This window comes from Erinaceus europaeus, chromosome 16, assembly GCF_950295315.1.
Source record: "Erinaceus europaeus chromosome 16, mEriEur2.1, whole genome shotgun sequence".
Taxonomy (NCBI): Eukaryota; Metazoa; Chordata; class Mammalia; order Eulipotyphla; family Erinaceidae; genus Erinaceus; species Erinaceus europaeus.
The window spans coordinates 30339651-30363656 of NC_080177.1; the positions used below are offsets into that span (position 1 = coordinate 30339651).

At 38.7% G+C, this 24006-nt stretch overlaps 1 protein-coding gene across 1 annotated transcript in view; it reads left to right on the forward strand.

Moving 5' to 3' along the window:
- Positions 1-24006, forward strand: part of KCNH5 (potassium voltage-gated channel subfamily H member 5) — a 447738-nt gene that overhangs the window by 144852 nt on the left and 278880 nt on the right. The window lies entirely within an intron of this gene.

The window sequence follows — 24006 nt, forward strand, 5'->3', positions numbered from 1 at the left end:
CTTTCTCTGTTCCTTCTATTAATAATGCCAGCCCTGCCGATAGATTTGAATGGGTGGTACTGCCCCAGGGCATGGCTAATAGTCCTACTATTTGTCAAGAGGTTGTTAAATCTGCCCTTTTTCCATATATTCATAAGGGCCTTAAGGTTTTTCATTATATGGATGACGTGTTAATATGGGGAGAATTAGATACAGATCTCTCTGCCCTACGTGATTTTCTAATCCCTGCCTTAAAGAGAAGTGGACTTAATGTAGCTCCTGAGAAGATACAGCTAATCCCTCCAATATCTTTCTTAGGCTCAGAGATTTCCCTAACGCAGATTCGTCCTTTAAAACCTTGTGTTACTTTTCCTTCTAATCTCACTCTTGCTTCTTTACAAAGTTTTCTTGGAAATTTGAATTGGCTTAGGCAGTATCTTTATCTGCCTACGAGCTGCCTGCAACCACTGTTCAATCTGTTAAAAGGAAACAAACAGCCCTCCTCAAAGCGTATGTTAACCCCCGAAGCATCCTTGGCTCTGGAAAAAGTTAACCAGGCTCTCCAGGACATGCACCTCGTTCGGTTCTCCCCCTCCTCTCCAGTAAATCTTCTAATCTTTAACTCCACCCCCACGGTAGTGGGGGCATTGTGGCAGAAACATCGCGTTCTCGAATGGCTTCATACGCCAGTAGGTGGAGCTCCAAGACTCCTTACCGAGATTGATGCCTTAGCATTTATGGTTCGCCAAGGAAGAAACAGATCGGTTCAGGTCTTAGGAAGGGAACCAGATTCAATCATTCTTCCCTTTTCTCTCACTGATACAGAATGGCTCGTACGCCACCATTCTCGTTTTGCCATAAGTTTAATGGGTTTTCCAGGACAATTAGATAATCATTTTCCCTCTAATAATTTGATAGCTTCTTTACCTCTGTTGCCTCTACTAGTACCTAAACTTTTCTCTCGAGATCCCATCCCCTCTGCTCCTACAGTGTTCACTGATGGTGGAAAAAAGGGAGCTGCTGCCCTTATATATTATCCAGACCAGCAATACCCCAAACCTCTCTTTACTGAACTTCCTGATAATTCCCCTCAGTACAAAGAACTTTATGCTGTTTTCCTTGCATTAAAAGCTGTACCAGAATCCTTCAACCTTTTTTCTGACAGTGTGTATACTGTTAACTTACTTCCATGGCTTGCTCGATCTTATGTAAGAATTGATGACAACCCACTTTTTCCTCTTTTAATTCAAATTGCCTCTATGCTCTGTTCTCGAACCCATCCACTGTATGTTCAGCACCTACGTTCCCACAGCCCTCTTCCTGGTCCCCTGTCTGAAGGGAATGCTGCAGCTGACCGCCTTGCCTCCACAGGAATTCTCCTAGCCTCTGTCTCTAATCCTACTGACTTTCATTCCCTAACCCATGTTAATCTTAAAGGTCTTCGAGCTCGATTTCCTGATATTCCTCTGCCACAGTTAAAATGTATTCTTGCTACATGTTCCTCCTGTGCAGGTCTAATCAAAACACCTGCTATTCAGACTCTGGGGGTTAATCCTCGAGGTTTAAAAGCCAACGCTCTTTGGCAAATTGATGTTACCCACATACCTGTGGCAAACAAAAATATGTGTTCGTCTCAATTGATACCTTCTCTAAGTTTATGTGGGCTACAGCTCAGACTGGAGAAAACTCAAAAAAGCTTATAAGCCATATGCTCTCCTGTTTTGTTGTAATGGGCTTACCTCTTCAACTTAAAACGGATAATTGACCTGCTTTTACCAGCAAACAATTTAAAGATTTTTGTTTCCTCTGGAACATTACTCATACTACAGGCATTCCGTATAATCCACAGGGACAAGGCATTGTTGAGAGGGCCCATTAAACTCTTAAGGCTCAATTAAATAAAGAAAAAGGGGAAATGTACCCCCCTAATATCCAGCTGGCAAAAGCCTTAACTACATTAAATCTCTTTAATATTTACAAAAACTCAGACCAACCTCCTATAATTCTTTATTGGCAAACACCACCCACCCTCCCAGTTATTAAAGTCAAATGGAAAGACCCACTTGATAAAATTTGGAAAGTACCTGACCCCCTGTTGACTATGGGGAGGGGTTTCGCATGTATTTTTCCACAAAATTACTCCAAGCCTCTTTGGGTTCCTGCCCGCCATGTTCGGCAATACCCACATGATGGCGCTGATATCCCTGAAGAACAAGAAACACTGCAAGAAGACTGGCTGCAAGAGGACTGGCTACAGGATGCACCCCAGGATCCATAATACAGCATGGCAGAATCAAAGAAAAAAAATCTGATTCACAGAACTCTTCCCCCCCCCCCCGAATGAATGTCTTATGCTATGACTGGCCAGTTGTGTTTTGTGAGTGAGTGAGTGAAAAAAAAAATTGAGTGAGTTGAGTGACCAAAATTTTTGTATGACCCATTGTGCTCAAAGTACTCTGAAAGTTAACTGACTTTATATAAAATGGCTGGACGCAGCCATGGTTTCTGGAGACGTCCAGAAACAGTCCAAAAATTGTTCATTCCCCCTTTTGATTTCTTTTTTAAGTCTTGATATCAATATGAAATGTTTAGTCTTAAACTGTGTGAGTAAAGATGGTTCAACTATGACAGTAGATCTAAATTCACATTTGAAATGATATATCTTATTTACAAGTTTTTCTCCTCCTGTGTGTTATAAACTATATGTTTAATATGCGTGCTTCAAGTTTGGTTAACATTAACTTAACAGTTAAATTGTAACTTCGAAGCTACATTTTTACGAGAAGAGGTAAAATCAATTCATTTAAGTAACTGAGTGTTTAAGGTAAAACTCTAAATATTCAATGTGACAATTCATCATCTCCTAAGTTAAAATACAAATTCTCTATACAGGACATTTTTGGAGAGCCCCCAAAAATGTCCTGTAAGCTATCTTGTGGAAATTAATCCACAACAAATTTGGCATCAATCTGATATTGTAAATGTACCAAAAAAAAAATTGTCACTAAAATGTGTTAACTCTAGTAACCTGAGTTTGCTTAAAAACCCAATGTAAAAATAGTTAAGAATCAATATATGTGACTTAAATTCGGTATGAAAACTTTGCTATATAAAGACTGCTACATGAGGTCACGTAAGATGACCTTTACACGAAATTATAAAGATACCTAAACCAATTATAATCATTGAGTTATCAATTGTAGTAAGCTTCTAATTTGTTACAAAGTTTTTTCATAAGTAATTGACTGCAGCTATGACAAGCCTTCACATAAAGAAGCATCTGCTCATATAGAATCCCCAGAAATCCATCTTGGACTCCTGACCTCTGACATCACCCACAATTACAGCCATCCCCCGAAACCCATGATGTGACCTGACACAATCTGGAGAACCTGATTCACAGACTCCAAAGGACAAGACTTTCCTACTGCCTTTCTCTCAACCATCGGTGTCTGCTCTTCCTGCTTCTGTTTCGCCCACCATGTTTTGGCGGTTCCAGGTCACTCTCTACAGAGAAGAAAAGTTCCAGTGGCTGTCCTCCTCCATCAAGATAGACATGTGGCATTTATTTCCTGGCCTTTGACATTGGACTGATGCTTCTATAGAACTTGCTGGACACTCCTTTTATACTGCTGGACTTCTTGAAGAATGACTGTAGCAGTTCATAGAACTTACTGCCAGCTGACTTGGGATTTTGCAATGCCAGATCACCCCTCTAGCCCCTCGGCTTATCAGGCCCCCACTCCTCCACCCATCAGGCTCACTCTGTCTCTTGCTACTCTTACTTATCCCTGTCTTGTGTTAGTTCTTTTTGAAGACACTTACACACTATCATTCTGCTTTCTTCCCAACAGGTTTCCGTTCACCCCTACACTGCTATTCCCCTGACAGAGATGAAGCCTTTTACAGACATTGACCCAGTTATATATGGCCATTAAGTAAGAGGAAGATGTTGGGGAATTGTAAGGATATGGTTGAGCTTGGAAGGGCTTAAGCCTGAGGGGTGTGTCAATCCTGTTAGTCTCTCTCTCCACAGAGAGGTTGAGCAAGGAGGGACAGTAGAACCCCAAAAAAGGTGTGCCTCTTATCAGTCTCCCTGCCTCACAAAGTGCCCCACACTCCTGATACTATGGCAAATAGTTAAAAAGAAAGGGGGAGATGTTGGGTAGTATGCCACCTCCCCCTGGCTTCTGCTTAACCATATGCCTATATAGGGATTTACTGATCCAAAGCTTTGGTCTATTTACATAAATCACTTTTACATAAAGCACTCCAGGGCATTGGTGGTTCAGTGATAGTATTCTCGCCTGTTCCGCCCCCTCCTTGTCACACTCTGATTTTCACCAGTCACTTTTCTCTCCACCCTCTCTATATCACATCCTGTTTCCACCCTACTTGGAGAGTATAAAAACAGCTGCTCTTCTGATTAAAGACACCTGGAAATTGCTTTCCGGCTCCGAGAGTTCCAGAGTGTATCTCCTGCGGAAGTTAGTGCGGCACGAGTTCCTATCCCTCTCCCACGCAGCAGCCTAGATCGGCTCCAGTTGAGTTCTCTCCAAGCCAGAGAGCACTAGCTCGGGAAGAAGTACCCTCAGGCTATCCCGGCATCCTGGAGGTCTAATCTAATTTAGGAGAGACATAGGGATTTGCAATGAATGGAAGGGAGAGATGCTTAACTTCATGCCTAGGTAGAAATAGTTCTTGTCTAGACTCTGAGACTTTGAAGTGCGATGTCATAAACCTTGAGAGTGTGCATACATTGGCATGCCTGTAAATTTTTTTTATCTGTACCCTTATAAAAATTTTCATATGTTCTGGGAGGCTGGGTCTAGGTCCAGGAGGGCACCTAAGAGCCAGTCCCTGAAGTCCAGTCCTTGTATGAATATTGATTCAGAAAAATCACAAAAAACTCCTTGGATTAGGCATGCAAATATTGTGGGGGAGCAAGAGGGAAGAGGGCAAAGGGCGTAGAGATCCCCTTTAAGACCTGCTGGTAGGGATCTAGATGAATATCCACATGGATAAATTATAAGAGCTTCTTCCCTACTTATAATCCCACCTGGAGTCAACTTTTGAAAAATACCTTACTGAGGGGTTTATGATTTACAGTATAGTTGTTGACATATAGGTATACCCCTCCTCTCCTCATGATAGGTGTCTAGGTGTCTGGAAGACACATGCTCCCAGCTTAGTCCCCCCTCCCCCATTATTCACCTTATACACCAGGACCACATTGCTTCTTTATCCCATCCCTTTTACTCTTTCCCAGAATCCTTTGCTTTGGTATAGTACTGGAGTCAATCTTTTATTGGTCTGTTGACATTACTTAACTTATCTATTGGACCTCTGTTTTCCAGATGTGGCTCCCTATCTTAAGCCTCTTGTATATCTGTCCCATAATAATTACTATTTCCTCAGGTGCTCTCCATTTCTCTTCTTCCTAAGTGGGAGAAACAAGATGGCCCTTAAAGATATATTTGGCCTTCTTCTGACCAGCTATGGGTCAGAGATCTAATAGTCACTGAAAGAAGAAAGTGGAAAACAGTTAAAAAAAAGAATGAATGAATGAATGAAAGAAAGAAAAGAAAAGAAAAGAAAGAAAGAGCCACCTGACTCAAAGGTAAGACAGAGGGAGGCATATCATTAAAGAGCTAGCGCCAACTGCCTGCTTACTAGGCAGGAGGGCTTTGGTTATATACCTTTCAATTGATGGGTTCTGTGAGAAAGCAATGGAAAGGAGTGTGTTTCTAGCCACCCTGGCATCAGGGACATATTTCTGTCTCAACTGCCATGTGGAATCCCTTTATTTTGATATTCAGAATGAATAGAAGATGGCCATTAGTTTTTGCACTTTTTTTTTTCTTCCCCAAGAGCATTGCTTAGCTCTTGCTCTTGTAACTATATTAAGCCTGAAAGTTTTTACTGGCCTACCTCTGAACTGTTGCTATCCTGTTAACTTGCAAAAGCCTGATTTATAATTTTGTGCCACAGCACTCATGGCCTCAGGTAGTCCTGGTGGAACTGGTGTTCAGGGCCTCCTGGTCCTAATATTGCCCTAACAAACTGACTCAGTTACACCCAGACATACACCAATATTCTACAGAGTCTATTACCCCTTGTCCTCCTGTTGCACATTTCTGATTTTCATCTGTTTGTCTCTGTTGCCTCTGTCCTAGGATTGTCAGTCACTAACTGGAGTAAACCACACAGCTATGTCAAGTGGTGCCACTAAAACACAGGGCTCACCACCTTACACATCTTCACTTGTTTTAGGTCACCTCCCCCTCACATTTTGAGGAGCAGCTGTCCTTGAATAACTCTCACATGTTTTCTTTCCACCTCTCCTAAATCTGTGATCACCCTTTTTCATCTCAGCAGATGGCCTTTCTTTTTTTTTTCTCTGGAAAAAAAGATACAATAACTGTGGCAAGTGTGCCTTCTTTGATGTTCCTGACACTCCTCTTACTAAGTGGGGTATGCCATTTGTTCATGAGAGTGGGCTGTTCTCTATAGGAGCCTAGAATTTTCTGGAATGGTTCAGGGTGTAGACAGAGGTTGGCTTTGTTGCTTGATGTTATTTCCTGCCCAATTTATTTGTTCCCTTCTGTGTTTCTTCCCTCTATGTTTCTTTACTGGCTCCTCATCAGCACATAGGCATTATCCTGTCTTATAATTATAAACACATATAAATATGTCAACAAAAATATTGACTTTATAACAAGAATCATTGCCCTTGCATCTGACTATTATATATCCTCCATTTCTCTCCCCCTTAAGCAAGTAAAAACACTTCCCTAAAGTGCAGGATATATCTTACAGTGGGATGTATATAGAAGTGTTATGTAAGGTATTCACTATAAGCTTTACAAAATGACTTCCTAACTATCCTAACTTGGATATCTCTTCTGTACGACCCCTCAAAGTATATTTCCTAAATTTCACAGATACTTGTTCGTCATCTCCTGGTCTTTTACCAACACCTCTCCCTCTGAGTTGGTTATTTCTTTGTTTTCCTTGTGAGGGTATTATTGGATTGTTGGAAAAGTCATAATGCATTTTTGCATAAAACATAGGAAAAATTGTGATTTTCTGCAAGTTCAATATATTCTGTCTTAAATATTAAATATTTTAATATGAGAAGGAGTGAGTTATAAAAAATGATATAGGTTGGGGAGCTAGTGAACTTCCAGTGCCTCCCTGATCTCTATGCCTGAGGGTCCCTTATCTGTTTCTTTAGCCCCTGGCAGTGAATGAGGATGAACTAGGTCTCAAACAAGCTCAAATAACACAATGAAGAGCAAAAAGATGCTGAAATTTCAGAGAAGGGTAAAGAAACCATTTGGAGTGAGGTCGGGCAGCAAGAAATTAAGCAGATGATACAAAGGGAAGAGACTCTTCAGTGACTTATTTTTTTCATTTTTATTTTCATTCCTAGCTCTGTCTTGGGAAAACAATTAGGGTTGATAATTCATGCCTGCTTCCTCTCGCTAACTGCCTGAGAACTTTCTTTTCCAGTCTAGAGTGTCTCTGTTCTGATCCTTTTAGTAAGTCTTTAATTCTATTCTTTACTTCTTTATGTGTTTAAAATACATAAAGACTGTCTAACAAGCTATTTCGGAGTCATGAAAGCAAGGAGCTTACCTGCTTGGTTCAACTTTGTGTCACTGTTGTAATGGGAACACAGTAGGTCCTTATTGAATGCTTTTCACAAGAGTGAATGAATAGATTTGATATTCCATACTTGTCAGAGTTGTAAAATGAGAACAACATAAAACCACACTATTCTTGAGAACTAAGCATTTTAGTGGAGAGTTTAAATTTATATACAACAACACTTATCCATGTGAATACCTCTCTTCATTTTTCTATGGAGAGCTCAGTTTACTTGTGATCTCTTACTCCACCACCCTCACCCCCCCCTTTTTTTTTTCCCAAAGTGCCCTTGATGCTGTATTTCTCTGTAGTTTCACTGGCCACTGTCAAGTCTCAAATGGGAAACAGGATACACTTTCCTGTTGCTTTTGGATTACCTCTAAACCTATGTAGGGTTTTTTTTGCACTTAAATATCTTTATTCTGCCCACTGTCAGGTCACCCCACCCTCCATGTTTTGTGGAAAAGGAGCTAAGAGTTTAATAATAAAAGCAAAACACAGTGAGAATGATAAAGGGAGAAAGCCATTTTCTGTCTCCAGGGTCTGACACTTGCAAAGGAAATCTACGCTTTCAAGATTATTATTTTGGCTATGAGCTTAAAAAAAAAAACCAATTTGAAACTCAAAGCTATTCTACTTTCTTTGTTCTCAGCTCTACTAGCTTTCTCCCTGAAACATGACTGTACAAGTTTCGGTGGGATGGCAGCAGAGGGGCTCTAACAAGGAACTAGGAACTATTATACAAAGGCTGACAGTGCTAATGCTTTTCTGTTTGTATATATGGATGTGCACAGATTCTTCATTCTCAGTCATTAGTGAGTCCTTGCATAAATAAATGAATTTGCATAACTCCAAATCTCCTATTAGCCCTTGGGTTATAATAGAAAACCACCTTAATGTTTAAATGTTTTGGAAATAATTGTCTCTACCAATGGTAGAATTTTGATGATTAATGTTTAACTACTCTATTCCATATAAGGCAATCAAAAGTTAGAAAATTTTTTCTTTTACTATTATTTTTTTTTCATTTTAAATTGTTTTAATGACTAAAGACATAGGTTTGGAGAAAGAGTATCTTGTAGGTATCTATCATGGGGAGATGAGAGGTTGTACCCATGTGTCAACAACTATGCTGTGAGTCACTAATCCTCCCCCCACAATAAAGTGGAACAATTTTTAAAAATTATTTTACTGTTGTGTTATCATAGTATAATATTTTAGCCATTGTATGTTGACTTCAGTTTTTGACTTATCATTACCACCTCTAATTCCAGCCATTTTTTTCTGAATGACACAATTATTAGCTTTTTAAAATAGAAGAGTAGTATTCCATTGAATGTATATCCAGTAACTTCTTTTTTTTCCCCCCTCCCTCCCAATTCTTATATTACTGTTTTGAGGAAATGTTAATTTACAGGATTTTTGTTGTTACAAGGGTACATTTCCACATTTCCCCAACTTCCTAAACCTTGACTTCCATCTTTGGATGATAATAACATAGTTCTCTTTTCATAATTTTCTCCTGTCCTTTAACCACCACTATATGTAGAAACGTAGTTTCCAATTTTCTCTCTTTATATGTTTAAATCATGATTTTGGATGGAATCAATAGCACTTTCATTATTAGGGAAATGTAAAACCATTTCCAACGAATAATGTAGTATATTATGATTATTTTTTTGTATAACATTTGACTTGCCTGTGTAGTTACTGTCATCGAACCATTTTTATACTTGTTTTCCATGTTATTCGTCTCCATTACTTTAACTTTCACCTTCATAATATGTCCACATTAGTCCTGATCCACAGCTTTCACTGTGATACTTCCCTTAATCTATGGACTTCAGGATTCCCTGTTCCTTTCTTTTAGTAGACATTCTTTTCTTAGATTTAGTTTGAGAGAATGGCTCTTAAAATATCTTCCATAGAGGGAGAAAACATTGCATACGTAATGCATTATGTTTATATGCATATGTAGAGAAAGGAATTGAGAAGGGAGAGAGCAATTTAAAATGGTTTTCTTTTTTATTTAAAAAACATCCATGTGTTTAATTGATAATTCATCTGGCTAAAGGTTAGAAATAACTTTCAGGCAGGAATTTATGGCATTCCTCTTTTGGCTTTGAATTTTCAGTGGAGTTATTCAAGAGACTGATTTTATTCAAGTTTTGATTTTTGTAAATGATAGGTTTTCTTTTCGCTTAATATTTCTAGGAAATTTTAGATGTTATTTTGGTACTCTGTGTTATAGGACACTACAGTGATCCCTTTTTCTGTGATTATGATTTCATACACTCTTCTAGTTTCTCATGATGGCTTTATTTCATCATTTAGAGATACTTATTCTCTATTGAAAAATTTTTGTTATATTTTTTTTTATTGATGAGTTCCTACTTTTTAAATGATATTGCAGATTGAACCTACAGTCTTGTGTATATTCTTTGCCTCTTAGTCACTTCTCTGGCCCAATTTTTAATTTTTGAGTGGGAGAGGAAAAAGAACGGAGTGGGAAGTGAGGAGAAGGAGGTGGAGGAGGAGGAGGAGAGAGAGTGTGAAAGAGCAAGAGAGAGAGAAACACTATTCCACCATATATGAAATTATTTTTGTTGCTCTCATGAGGTGCTGGGGATTGAATCCAAAGTCTCACATATGCAAAGAAGATACTCCAACACTGAACTCTTTCTTGGTCACCCCCATTACCCATTTCTAATTTTAACTCCCAGTAGTTGAATGTTAGAACTGATGTGTTGATTTTATAATTTTCCCCCTTCATGTAACTTTCTGATTTTTTTTCTTTAAGAAAAGAAAACAGTTAATGAAATTTCTCTTAATGTTTATCTTCTAATTCTTCTGTTGTATTTTGATTTTTGCTCGCTTACATTAACTTCCAATATACCTAAGTTTTCCCATTGTTTCTTCTTACAACAACCTGTTTTCTCCCTAAATTCAAAACATTCTATTCTCCATAAGTTTGTAAAATAATCTGTGTACAATTTAGATTTCCTGCAAAGTTTCTGTGTCTTTCAAGTTTGATTCACTTTTGTCAGTTTTTCTCACGTTGGAGGCTTTTCATAGATATCAGGGAAAATACTGGCTGCTTGTCTATGTGTCTATGTTTGTGTGAAAATAATTTGATTGGTATTATTTGGTGATAAATCCTGTCAGTATTTTTATAGTACTTATGCTGAGTTGCTAATTTTCCTAGGAAGGTATTTACCTAACTTCTAGACTAAAGAACATAAGCCTTGCTTCCAGCTTACTAGAAGATGAAGACTATGCTTGATGGTTTGAATTTTAGTTTATAGTCTTTCACATAACCACTCATGTTATAGTATGCATCTCCTACCTTTTGTTTTTGCTTTAATCCAGAGACCCTCTTGGGGCTCCTGATGAAGTGTGAAAAGGAAAATTGCCTGATTTTGTGGAACTCAGGAGGACATTTGGGAGGGAGATGGATATCTGCCCACTTCTTAAAGACTATCAGTAAATTATCCAGTTTCAGCTTTACCTTTTTTTCTCCTAACTTCCAAGTGTGCTTAGAAGCAGCAATTCTGAGGTTATAAAACCTTGTACTATAAAGTACAAATTGGGTTGATTCTTGGCTTTCTCCTGCTGGTTTCAGTTTTAGCCCTCATGGATCTGCAAAGTCAGTTATTGCTTGTCCTATCCATTGCAGCTTCCAAGATTTTATTGTTGCGTGCCCTTCTATTCTCTTTTTGACTTTAAAATCCAACTTATTTTTAGTTTCTCAAGATTTAAAAGGAAGCAGATATACACGTGACGTGTCTTTCATTTAGAGTTGAGTTTATTTTTTGGCACATTCTTGTCCTGGTCCTTGCTTCTTTGTCTCTTACTTTTTCCATAGATGTATATAGTTCATTATCTTAAAAGTTCCCACTGCTATTTGTGATTTGTTTCAAGTTACTTGGTTTGTAGATAATATTTAACCTTGATAAACATTTTACAAATTAACATCTACATTATCTGTCTACTTAATCTGTAAGTCTACTCTCTGTGCTTGATATCTCAGCTAGAGAGTGGTTCCTGCGCCTGGGATCACTATGCTGTTGTGACAGCCTTTGATCAGTCATTCTCTTTGGCATCCTTTCTCTTTGTATTTGCTCACTAGAGGTAGTTTTTTTCTCTGATACTACATTAGTCCTCAAGCTCATCTCCAAGAGAGTGTCTTTTCTCAATCCCTTAAGCATATAGATGGATACTAAAGACAATCGTTCTGTGTCATTACTTAAGATGAGTCAGGAGTCTAGCCTTTTCACATAGGCTCTTACTTTAGAAATAAAGAAAGGCAAACAAATATACCAGCATTGTGGCTAAAGTTGGACCTAATTATCTTCATTTTATTAAAAAAATATTTTGTTTATTTATTCATACATTCACTTGGTAGAGACAGAGAAATTGAGAGGAAAAGGGAAAATAGAGAGGAAGAGAGGAAAAACTACCTGTAGCACTGCTACATCAGTCATGAAGCTCCCCCCTTTATGTGGGGATCTGGGACTTGAACCCCGAACTTTGCTCATTGTAACATGTCCACTCTGCTGAGTGCAACATTGTCCAGTCCCTCTTCAACTTCTTCTTTTCAATTTTTTTTATTGCAGGATTAATGTTTTACATTAAATAGTAAATAAAATAGTTTGTACATGCATACCGTTTCTCAGTTTTCCACATAACAATACAACCACCACTCGGTCCTCTGTCATCCTTTTTGGAACTGTACTCGCCCCCACCCACCCCAGAGTCTTTTACTTTGATAAAATACACCAACTCCAGTTCAGGTTCTACTTGTGTTTTCTCTTCTGATCTTGTTTTTCAACTTCTGCCTGTGAGATCATCCCATATTTATCCTTCTGTTTCTGATTTATTTCACTTAATATGATTTCTTCAAGCTCCATCCAAGATGGACTGAAAAAAGTGAAGTCACCATTTTTAATCGCTGAGTAATATTACATTGTGTATATATACCACAACTTGCTCAGCTACTCATCTGTTGTTGGACACCTGGGTTGCTTCCAGGTTTTGGCTATTACAAATTGTGCTAACAACATAGGTATATAGGAACCTTTTTGGATGGGTGTGTTGGGTTCCTTAGGATATATTCCCAGGAGAGGAATTGCAGGATCATAGGGTAGGTCCATTTCTAGCCTTCTGAGAGTTTTCCAGACTGTTCTCCACAGGAGTTGGACCAATTTACATTCCCACCAACTGTGCAGGAGGAGGGTTCCTTTATCCCCACAGCTGCTCCAGCATTTGTTGCTGCTACCTTTTCTGATGTATGACATTCTCAGAGGAGTAAAGTGGTATCTCATGGTTTATCTTTTGTATGATTTTCTTATTTTCAGTGTTATTTATTTCTGCCCTAACTTTAGTGATTTCTGTCTTTCTGATTGCTTTAGGGTTTCTTTATTCTTCTTCTAGGTCTTTAAGATGTGCAATCAGGCTGTTTATTTGTGCTTTTTCTTGCTCCCTAATGTGTGCTTGTATGGCTATGAACTTCCCTCTTAGGATTGCCTTAGCTGTGTCCCAAATATTTTCATAGCTTGTGTCTTCATATTCATTGAACACTAAAAACATTTTGATTTCTTCCTCTATTTCCTCTTTGACCCAATAACTGGTAAGTAGTGTACTGTTGAGCTCCCACTTTTTATGCATATTAACAAACTTTTATTTATTGTTAGGTTTTAGTTTAATTCCACTGTGTTGTGAGAAGATGCTTAGGATGATTTCAATGCTCTTGAATTTGCTGATGCTGTTTTTGTGGCCTAACATATGGTCTATCCTTGAGAATGACCCATGTGGACTTTAGTAGAATGTGTATTCCAGTTTCTTGGGATGAATGATTCTGATAATGTGTAATAATTCTAGTTTATTTATCTAATTTAGCTTCCTCTTGTCTTTATTGATTTTCTGCCTGTATGATCTGTTAAGTTGAGAGAGTAGGGTGTTGAAGTTCCCTACTATGACTGTGTTGCTGTTATTATATTGCTATAGCTTGTTCAGTAAATGTTTGATGTATTTAGATGGCTTCTCATTGGGTGCATACATGTTAATAATTGTTAAGTTCTCTTGATGATTGATTATCTGATAGTTAAGTAATATCAATCCCTATCTTTTTAAATTTTATTTATTTTAAAGTCTGTCATGTTAGATATGAGAAAAGCTGTTCCTGGTCTTTTTTGTGTGTGCCACTGGCTTGTATGATAGTTTTCCATCCTATCACTTTGAGTCTGTGTTTGTGTTGTTGAGGTAGGTGGGTTTTTTTGTAGACAGCAAATAGTTGGCTTGTGTTTTCTGATCCATTTTTCTACTCTGTGCTTTTTAATAGGTGAATTCAGGCCATTGACATTTATTGATATCAAAGACTGAAGAAATTTTAATGCTATTATTGTAGAGTTTTAGAGTGTTCTGATGTATGGCCTATTTATGGTGGTCTGACTGTTTATAGGAAACCTTTCAGAACTTCTTTAAGGGCAAGCTTGGTGATAGTTGATTCTTTCAACTGTTGCTTGTCTGAGAAGGATTTTATGCCTTCATCTAGTCTGTATGACAGTCTAATGGGATAGTGGGATGTAGTCTTGATTGAAAGTCTTTCTCATTGAGCACTTGATAGATATCCTGCCATTCTCTTCTGGCCTGTATTGTTTGTGTGGAGAAGTGTGCTGCTAATCATATGGGTTTTCCTCTGTAGGTGACTCTATGTTTTCTTCTTGCAGCCTTCAAGATCCTTTCTTTATCCTTATTCCTTTCCATTCTAAATATGATGTGTCTGGTGTCTTTAAGTCTGGGTTAATTCTATTTGGGACCCTCTGGGCTTATTGAATCTTTATGTCTTTGATGTTGTCTAGACTAGAGAAGTTTTCAGATATTATGTCCTGAAAGATGCTTTCTTCCCCTCCCTCTCTTTCTTCCTCTGTTAAGGCAATAATGCATATATTATTTCTTTTGAAGTCATCCCATATATCTCTGTTGTTGTTTTCAGTATCTTTTAATCTCTTTTTGAGATCTCTTACTTCTTTTTTAGTTGTCTCTATTTTGTCCTCAATCTTGCTAATTCTGTCTTCAGCCTCATTTATTCTATTCTCTCTCCCCTCTAATGTTTTCTAGAGTTCATCTATTTTGTGACCCTGTCCTGATACTGTTTTAGCTTGTTCATCTAGTTGTGTTCTTAGCTCAGCTATTTCAGCTTTAAGCTCTCTAATAACCTTGAGATAATTAGTATTTTTTTTCCAGAGTCTCATTTGTTGTTTCTGTATTTCTGATGATAATTCTTTCAAATGCTTTACTCACTCCTGTGACTATTTCCTTCACAAGGGTTTGGATGTTGACTTCACTATTTTGAGAGGATTTTAGCTAGGCTCTTGTCTTGGTTTATTTCTCCAATATTTTCTTGTTGTTTTAACCATTATATATAGTATGTTATGAGGTCCCTCAGTATTTTTCAAATTACTGATCAGTCTTGCTTGGATTGACTTTGTCTAAGTAAGGTACTTAAATAGTTCACATTTGTGAAAATTAACAGTTGCGTCTATATTATTTCAATCCCTGAGTTGGAGCACAGAGGCTATTAAAAGCTTCTTTTGTTGTTTTTCTTCCCTGTAGGCTATGGGAGCCTGAGGGCTTTTAAATTATAAATAAGCTTCTTAGCTTAATCCCTTAGCAGATGGAGACTTGTCTCAAGTGGCCTCCCCCAGGGCTCTGTTCTGGCTCCTACGCTATTTAATATTTACATCAGTGACCTCCCAGAAACTTCTTCAAGGAAGTTCATCTACGCTGATGACATCTGCTGTGCAACTCAGGCATCAAAGTTCGACATCCTTGAGGAAACACTCATGAAAGACATGTCTCTGATATCTGATTACTGTAAAAAATGGTGACTAATCCCTAGCACTGCAAAAACGGTATCTGTTTTCCATCTACACCATGCCTCGGCCTCGCGTGAGCTTAATGTGCAGCTTGGCAATACGAGAATCCGGCATGAAGCCCAGCCAGTCTGTCTTGGCGTTACTCTTGATCGCACCCTGTCATTTCACGAACATCTCATAAAAACTGCAGCAAAGGTGGGCGCGAGGAATAACATCATTGCAAGACTGGCCAGCTCCTCATGGGGCGTGAGCGCTTCCACACTACGATCATCATCCCTGGCATTATGCTATTCCACTGCAGAATACTGTGCCCCAGTATGGTTCCGTAGCCCCCATGTCCACTTGGTTGATTCCAAATTATATTCCTCCATGAGGATAATTTCTGGAACCATCCGTTCCACCCCGGTTCCATGGCTGCCAGTTCTTAGCAACATCGCCCTGCCAGATATTCGTCGGGATGCGGCATCATCTAAGTTCATTTCCCACGTCTACGCTCGACTGGACCTGCCAATATACGCGGATATCTTCGCCCACCCTGTCCAACGCTTGACGTCTCGTCACCCAATCTGTTCCTCTACGCCTACACTGAACTTCTCTGTTCCAGACTCTTGGAAACAGAGTTGGCAGTCAGCTGAGGTAAAGAACAAACACCTCATCACAGACCCCTGCAAGCGTCAACCTGGCTTTGACCTAGCACGTTATGATTGGGCCCTCCTCAATAGCTATCGAACAGGCCATGGCCGGTGCATGGCTATGTTCCATCGCTGGGGAGCCAGAGATGACCCGAACTGCCCCTGCGGCTACAGACAGACTATGACCCACATAGTCAACGACTGCCACCTCTCCAGATTCAAAGGAGGTCTCGAAACTTTATATCAGGCTCAACCTGACGCTGTTGACTGGCTACGGAAGAAGGGCAAATGCTAGAAGAAGAAGCTTCATCCCTCACTCATGAGCAAGAGATAAAGAAGGATATTAAAAAAAAAGATAGAAAGAGATAAAGCAGGGCGGGGGAGAGATAACACAGTGGTTATGCATAGAGACTCTTACACCCCAAGGATCCAAAGCTCCAGGCTCAATTCTGCTTCTCTGCCAAGCCCGGCACACCTGCTGGGCCTTGTTTTCTTCTAAACAAGTCCAGTTTACAGTATGTAGTTTCTGAGGCAGTTATTCACCATGTTCTCATCAGGAGAGCAATGTGGGAAAGCTCCCACTATACAACCTCACTGCTAGGCCACCAAGGTGTAGCTCTTCTCCTGAGTTTCCTGTTTAGTTTTCTGTTCAGAGATGTCAGCACAGGTCCTTTCCCATGCTGCTCCAGCATCTGAGGGCAGTAGCAATGGAGACTCACATTTGCATTTGTTAAGTCTTAAGGGAGTCTTCTCTTCCCTTCAGCATTCTTTTTGTTGGTAAACCAGACTGGAGGTGGTGCCTCAACTGGTAAACTGCTGGGGACAGTTGCCAGTCTCTCAATCTCTTCATAGGCTCCTCCCTGTCCACGAGCCACACCTGTATGCACTCATTGGTGATTTGGTGGGTTCCTGAAGTCATTTTAGTCCTGCCTTGTGGTCTCCGGTGGTTTTCTTTGGTATTCCTAGTTGACCTGGGAGAAGAGAGGAGAGAAGAGGAGAGGAGAGGAGAGGAGAGGAGAGGAGAGAAACACTTTTCAACTTCTTAACACCAGAGTCCTAGAACACTCTTAGAACTAGAAGTGGTTGGCAGTAAAGGGGTAAAAGGAAAATTCATTCTCAAATTATGGGGTTACATTTAAAGTATTCAGGGCTAACATTCTTCTGTCTCAGCCTGTATAAATAGAATCCTATAGTGTACACTGCAGTTAGCACAGTGATATTTGGCTTTTGTTGAGAAGCTTAATAAAAGTGTTTTTCAGTTTTTGTTTAGACTAAGATTGTTTCTATTTTTTTAAAAAATATTTATCTATTTCTGATAGATACTGAAATTGAGAGGGAAGGGGGAGAGATAGAGGGAGAAAGACAGAGAGGCATCCTTCAATACTACTTCACCTTTGAGAAGCTTTCCTTCTGTAGGTAGGGTCTGGAGGTTTCAACCTGGGTCCTTACACACTCGGAACATGTGTACACAACTAAGTGCTTGGCCCCCTGACATTATTTTCCAAAAAATTTTATTTTACATAAAGTAGAGGAGAAATTTTTCACATTAAAGAGACAGAATGATAAGCCAGAGCCACACTCAGGTATGTGTGGCACTAGGGATCTTCCCAGGACCCTCAGGCATGTGAGTCCTGAGCTCTGTCAGCTTAGCTGTTTTTCCTGGCCACTTATCTGAAAATCTATCAGCTGGAATACTTCTGAGGCAACCTATATGAGGATGTGTATGTTTTGCAAAATTCTGCTTTGCATTGGGATTCCTGTGAAGCTGTGTCTTATAAACATCATTCTCTAAGTATTACCTTGAAATTTTTTACCATATTTTTGGCATAGAATTAATGTATAAAGTCTTGCTGGAATTGGTTGAACTTTCTATGAGATTTAGTGTATGTGGAGAATACATCTAAGAACTAAATTATAAGAAATTATTATACTTAGTGACAGGCTGGCAAGTGAAGAGAAAACTTGCAAAAGTGAGTAACAAGTAGCAAGATCAGAAGAAGTGGGGTGTCTACAGGTTGAATGAGGAAAGTTTCAAGAAGAAATGAGTGAGCAGCCATGGCATATGTAGGGCCACTCACAGGTCAAGCAGGTTGGGAAATGAGAATTGATCATTGACTTGTGCATTCTAATGGTTACTGTTGATCTCAAGCAGATTTGATCAAATCATGAGGCAAAAGGCATTAGTAACCTCACTAGATTCAGTTTTTTTATTTTTTAAAAAATTTATTTACGAAAGGAGACATTAACAAAACCATAGAATAAGAGGGGTACAATTCCGCACAATTCCCATAACCCTATCTCCACATCCCACCCCCTCACCTGATAGCCTTCCCATTCTCTATCTCTCTGGGAGTATGGATCCAGGGTCATTGTGGGTTGCAGAGGGTGGAAGGTCTGGCTTCTGTAATTGCTTCCCCGCTGAACATGGGCGTTGACTGGTCGATCCATACTCTCAGTCTGTCTCTCTCTTTCCCTAGTAGGGTGGGGCTCTGAGGAAGTGGCGCTCCAGTACACATTGATGGGGTTGTCTGTCCAGGGAAATCTGGTCAGTATCTGGAACCTGGTGGCCGAGTGATGAAGCTGAAGGGTTGTCATTCCACACCTGAAGTCTCTGGTCACAGTCTGAAGTGAAGTATGCTGGGGTGGCACTCCTGTTGATTAGGTTGTGATCCGCAGATGCAATATTATTTGATTTGAATTGAGAGCATCATGCAGAAAAGAGGGCCCCACCCTAAGGTTCCAGGACTGGGGGAAATATAGGCTCTATAGTGGAAATGTGAGGTTCCTGTTGTCTTAGGGTTCAAGAAGACAATGGATAGTTATTGTTATCATCACATTATTTGGTGATAGGGTTAACTTTGCAAAGTCCCTTTGATAGGGTTTGGGGTATAGTTCCCAGCATCTTGTATATAGCTGTGCTGTCGGTTGCTTCTGTTCTCCCTGGTCTAGGCTTTTGGGAGAGAACATATTAAAGACAGCCTATGTAGCCCACCTTATCTGACCCGTCTTAGACAGAGCTAGAAGGAATTATGTTAAGTCAGCTAAGTCAGAAAGATAAAGATGAGTTTGGGATGTCCCCACTCATCAACAGAAGTTGAGAAAGAAGAACAGAAAGGGAAACTAAAAGCAGGATCTGATTAAATCGAGAGCAGGGCACCAATGTAAAAACACTGTGGTGAAGGGGAGGGTGGCCATTGGGCTTCCCGACATGGCAGAGGGTGTGGGGCGGGGGTGGGTGGTGGGGATGGGACACAGTCTTTTGGTGGTGGGAGTGGTGTTTATGTATAATCCTATTAAAGTGTAAATATTATATAAACCACTATTTAATTAATATGAGAGGTGAAAAACTGATGATATGTCTAGAACTTCTTAAAACACAGACTCAGTCTTTTTAATAGATTCAGTTTTTACTATCTATTTTTTTTTTTCTTTTGGCCTCCACAGTTATCACAGAGGCTTTGTGCCTGCACTATGAATCCACTGCTTCTGTGGCCATTTTTTCAAGTTTTTGGGTAGATCAGAGAGAAATTGAGAGATGGAAGGGGAGGATAGAGAGGACAGAGAAAGAGAGACACCTTCAGACCTGCTTCACTTCTTATGAAGTGACCCGCTGCAGGTGAGGAGTGGGAGTTTCAAATTGGGATCGTTGAGCAGGTCCTTATGCCTTGAACTATGTATGTTTAACTCTGTGCATCACCACCAGCCCCCCTCAGTTTTTACCATCTATAATGTGGAGCAATGTTATCCATTTTGAGAGCTAAATACATTGATTCAGAATAGTGAATGGCACATTATATTTGCTAAATGATTATTTTTGTTGTTTCTAGAAATCTTCATTTTTGTGCAATTTGTTAGCCATGACCCTTTGGTGAGATCATGAAATTAAGTATCCATTAAGTGAGTTTTACTTTGGAGACCATGACCTGTTTTATACTGAATTATAGTTAAGTTTGCACAGCAGAGTCACTCTATTAGTATAGAAATGATCTTTTCACAAGATGACTTTTTCCATGTGATCATATGCCTGCTGTTAGCGATCACTCTTGTCATCTCTAGGTGCTTACCCATTCCAAATCTTATATGAAAATTATGCCTTGTTCATTGTTTGCTGTTAGAATTCAGGATATTGTATCTTATTTGAGAACTACAATTGGAGCTGCCTTATTTATAGTATTTTTCCAACCGTATCTTCTTCAAAAGTAGCTGGCCGAGACACAGTTATCTCTTGGCAGGTTCTCCACAGTGTCTTGAGATGAAATCTGATGGGGCCAGACACATGAACTCTTTCAGTGCTATCAAAGCTTTGTTTTCTTTTTTCAATCCATTTGTATCCTGTGGGGTTTATGTCTTCTTTTGGAAGCGCTTATTTTAGTCTCAGTGTTGTTCTGCTTGAAGTAGAGGACAAGCTGATCTAGAGTCAAGGACTTCTATCTGTTGTGCCATTCAACTTTGATCTATCTCCCAAAAAACCTGTGAATTATGTCTTACTAAAATATGTATGTTGACAACCACTTTTTGAACATCATATTTTTGAGGGGTTAATGGTTTATAGTACATTTGCTGGCACATGGGTAAAACTTCTCATGTCTCCATGCAAGTGTCTGGAGAACACTCTCACTTCCATTTAGGTCCTTTTCCTCTATTATGCATTAGGGCTCCAAATCCCCTCCACAACCTTCTTCCCCACTTTCCATAGAATTCCTGCCCTTCCTTCCTTCCTTCCTTCCTTCCTTCCTTCCTTCCTTCCTTCCTTCCTTCCTTCCTTCCTCCCCCCCCCCATCTTTCTTTTTTTCTCCTTATTTCTCTCTCTTTCTTCTTTTCTCTTTCTTTAATTGGGGTTGAGGATAAGAGTGTCTTGCAGAAAATTGAGATATTTTACACATGTCAATAACTGTATTTACTATAAACCATTACCCTCCCCACACACACACATACACACACATACATTTTGTCTTTGAAATATTGGTAGCTTCTGTAACTGCATCCAGCATAGTGCTTGGTGCTGAAAGTCACCTGATAGTTTCATGAATTTGTGAGAACAACCATGAAGATCTACTACTGCTTGATCAGGGTCCATAGCATTGTGTCATTTTAAATTCCTAGAATTAAAAGGGAAATGTAGCTGATGCAAACCTAGTGTATGTTTATCTTGAATATTTTTTTTCTTCCCCTCTCCCTTATTTTCTTTCTGTATAAACAGCCAACTGTATTTTCTTGATTGAAATATTTTGAAATGTTTACTCTATGGTAAACAAAAATTTCAAGATACACGAAGCATTCATCCAGTATTGATCTATATGCAAGTTTGTCATTTTGAAGGCTTTTACAAGTCTAGAGTGGCAAGAATAAAAAGCTTATGCATTCCTCTGGTTCATGTATTAACAGAAAAATGTCTCCATATTCTAGGTCTTTTATCTGATTGTTGTAGGTATTGTTGTTTTATATATAGGGATTTGATTCTTTTTCATATTATGGCAGAAATAACAAAAACATTAAATCATAGTTTAACAGCCGAACTCTGCAAATATATTATTGGAAGTGTAGTGTCAGAGTCCAAATTTCTGCCTATTAGTTTTGTTTTGAGACTGCATTCTCAAATAATCTATTCTGTGGGCCACTCCTGTCAAATAAACACAAAAGAGAATGACTACCCCTTGGGAAATTAATGTTGTATCGACACCAGGTGTATGTTTCATTAGCAGTGGAGGGGCTTGCTCAGTATTTCAACTTTGTTTTCCACCTGTGAAATGTAGAATACGTGTCTGTATTATCTCTCTCTATATATGTGTGTATCTATCATCAGTCTTCTAGACCTTTACATCTATATATAAAATTATACTGTTTATTATATAGCAATATGTATACTAGGATGACAGAAATATGCTTTTGAAGAAAAGCGGTGCTTTTTGATAATTTTCAGAGTAGGAAAAATTTGGATCAACAGGTAAATATGAAAGCTACAATGACACAAAATAAGTCCATATGGTTTAATACCATATATTAGCTTGTTTGAAGCCTTTTATGATTTATTTTCAATTTAAACTGGATATGTACCTTAATTAGTTTTGAAGTGGGATGGGGAGCCATATGTCCTTTAGTTAAACAGACTAATTTACACATTATTCTTTCCTTATTCTTGGTGATAGGTCTAAATTGCCAAACCCAGTCCTTTTAAAACAGTTTTATCAGTGACTTAATAATAGTTTTAAGGTTTCAAGATTGCAAGGTTATCGCTCTATACCACACTCAAATCCATAACCTGCATAGTTCTCACACAGTTTTAGAGACATTGTGGCTACTTTTTTTTGCTAAGTTTCTGAGTTTCTATTCCTTATATTCCACAAATGCATAAAACCATCTGGTAGTCCTCTTCACCTTCTTATTTACTTCACTAAGCACAATCATCTTCAGTTCCAGTCATTTTGTCCTGAAGAATATAAGGCCATCCTTTTAAATTTGAGTAATATTCACAGAATCTATATACCATAACTTTTATGCTCCATGACTTATCAACAATGGGCATCTAAGCTGCTTCTGTTCCATGGCTATTGTGAATAAAGCAGGTATGAACATGGGGTTGTATGTCTCCCTTTGAATTAAGGCTTCATGTGCTTTGGATCTATGCCTGAGTCAGCAATCAATCTTTAATGTGTTGAACAAGTGGTTTGATTTTTTTGTATTACATCTTTCACTGAAAAGAGAATTTCTAGATCTGCAGTAATCTGTGAATCAATCAGATATTTCAGTTTTAATATATAGTATAATATAAATTTGTGTGTATATACATGTGCCTCTGTGCTCTGCTGTGTATCTTTTTATCTTGAGAAACACACACACACACACACACACACACACACACACACACACACAAAGAGAGGGAGAGAGGGAGAAAGAGTATACACACAAAATACAGTATTGATATCTAGGCTTAATTATATGAAATTTAATGAAATATTTTTTTCTTGCTCTCCCATATTTCAAAGATATAAAAGGAAAAACTAGAAGAATGTATCATTATATCTAGAAAAAGGCATCTTTATATCTAAAAAAGGACAGAAAAAGTATCCTGCTTATATGTATACCACATGCTGTCATATATATGTCACAGAGTTGCTGTGAGGTCAAATAACAGAATAAATAGGGTGTTTTATGATGTTAGTCATAAAAAAATTTGTTGGTATTCTCAGAATACTTAAATCTCAGTCTCTAAGTGTCTGGCCACCTCACAGTGGAGACAATTGAGATGTATTTTATTTGTCATTTCTTGGCTTACAGGACAGTGGCAGCTGGCAGGTAGTAAAACCTGTCCTTGTTCATTCTGGAATCAGTTCATCACCAGTGTGGTCTACTCTGAAAGTGCCTTCAGGATTGATTCATTTGTGGCCTTCAGAACACATAGTGATATGGCTGGAGGGTTGTTTCTGTGTGGTTTCTTCTGAATGGTTGTCTGTCTTCCTGTGCCTAAAGATATTTGGTTTTGGAAAGTCATTTAGTTATGAGAAATTGTGTGTCTTCCACAAGTTTAATCAGAATGCCAGTGACTCAAAACTTGATCTGAGTGGCTAGGGTTCTCTCTCAAACTTTCTCCATCACAAATACTAGGTGAGAACCAAAGCATTTGTCAGTGATTATTTGTCAGATACTCAACCTTCTTTTGGGGTTTTGAAAATCTGTCTATAGTGTCATGAAAATACAAATCATAGTTTCCTGTTTTTTTTTTTTTTAAATTTCTTCCATTTTTAAGAGAACCATTAGATATTTTTTTTAGGTTTGATTTTTGCTTTCTTTTGGAGTAATGAATAGGCTTTTAGTAGCAAAAGAATGAAAATGGTGCTGTGTGTTCCTCAACTCATGTTTAGTTACAT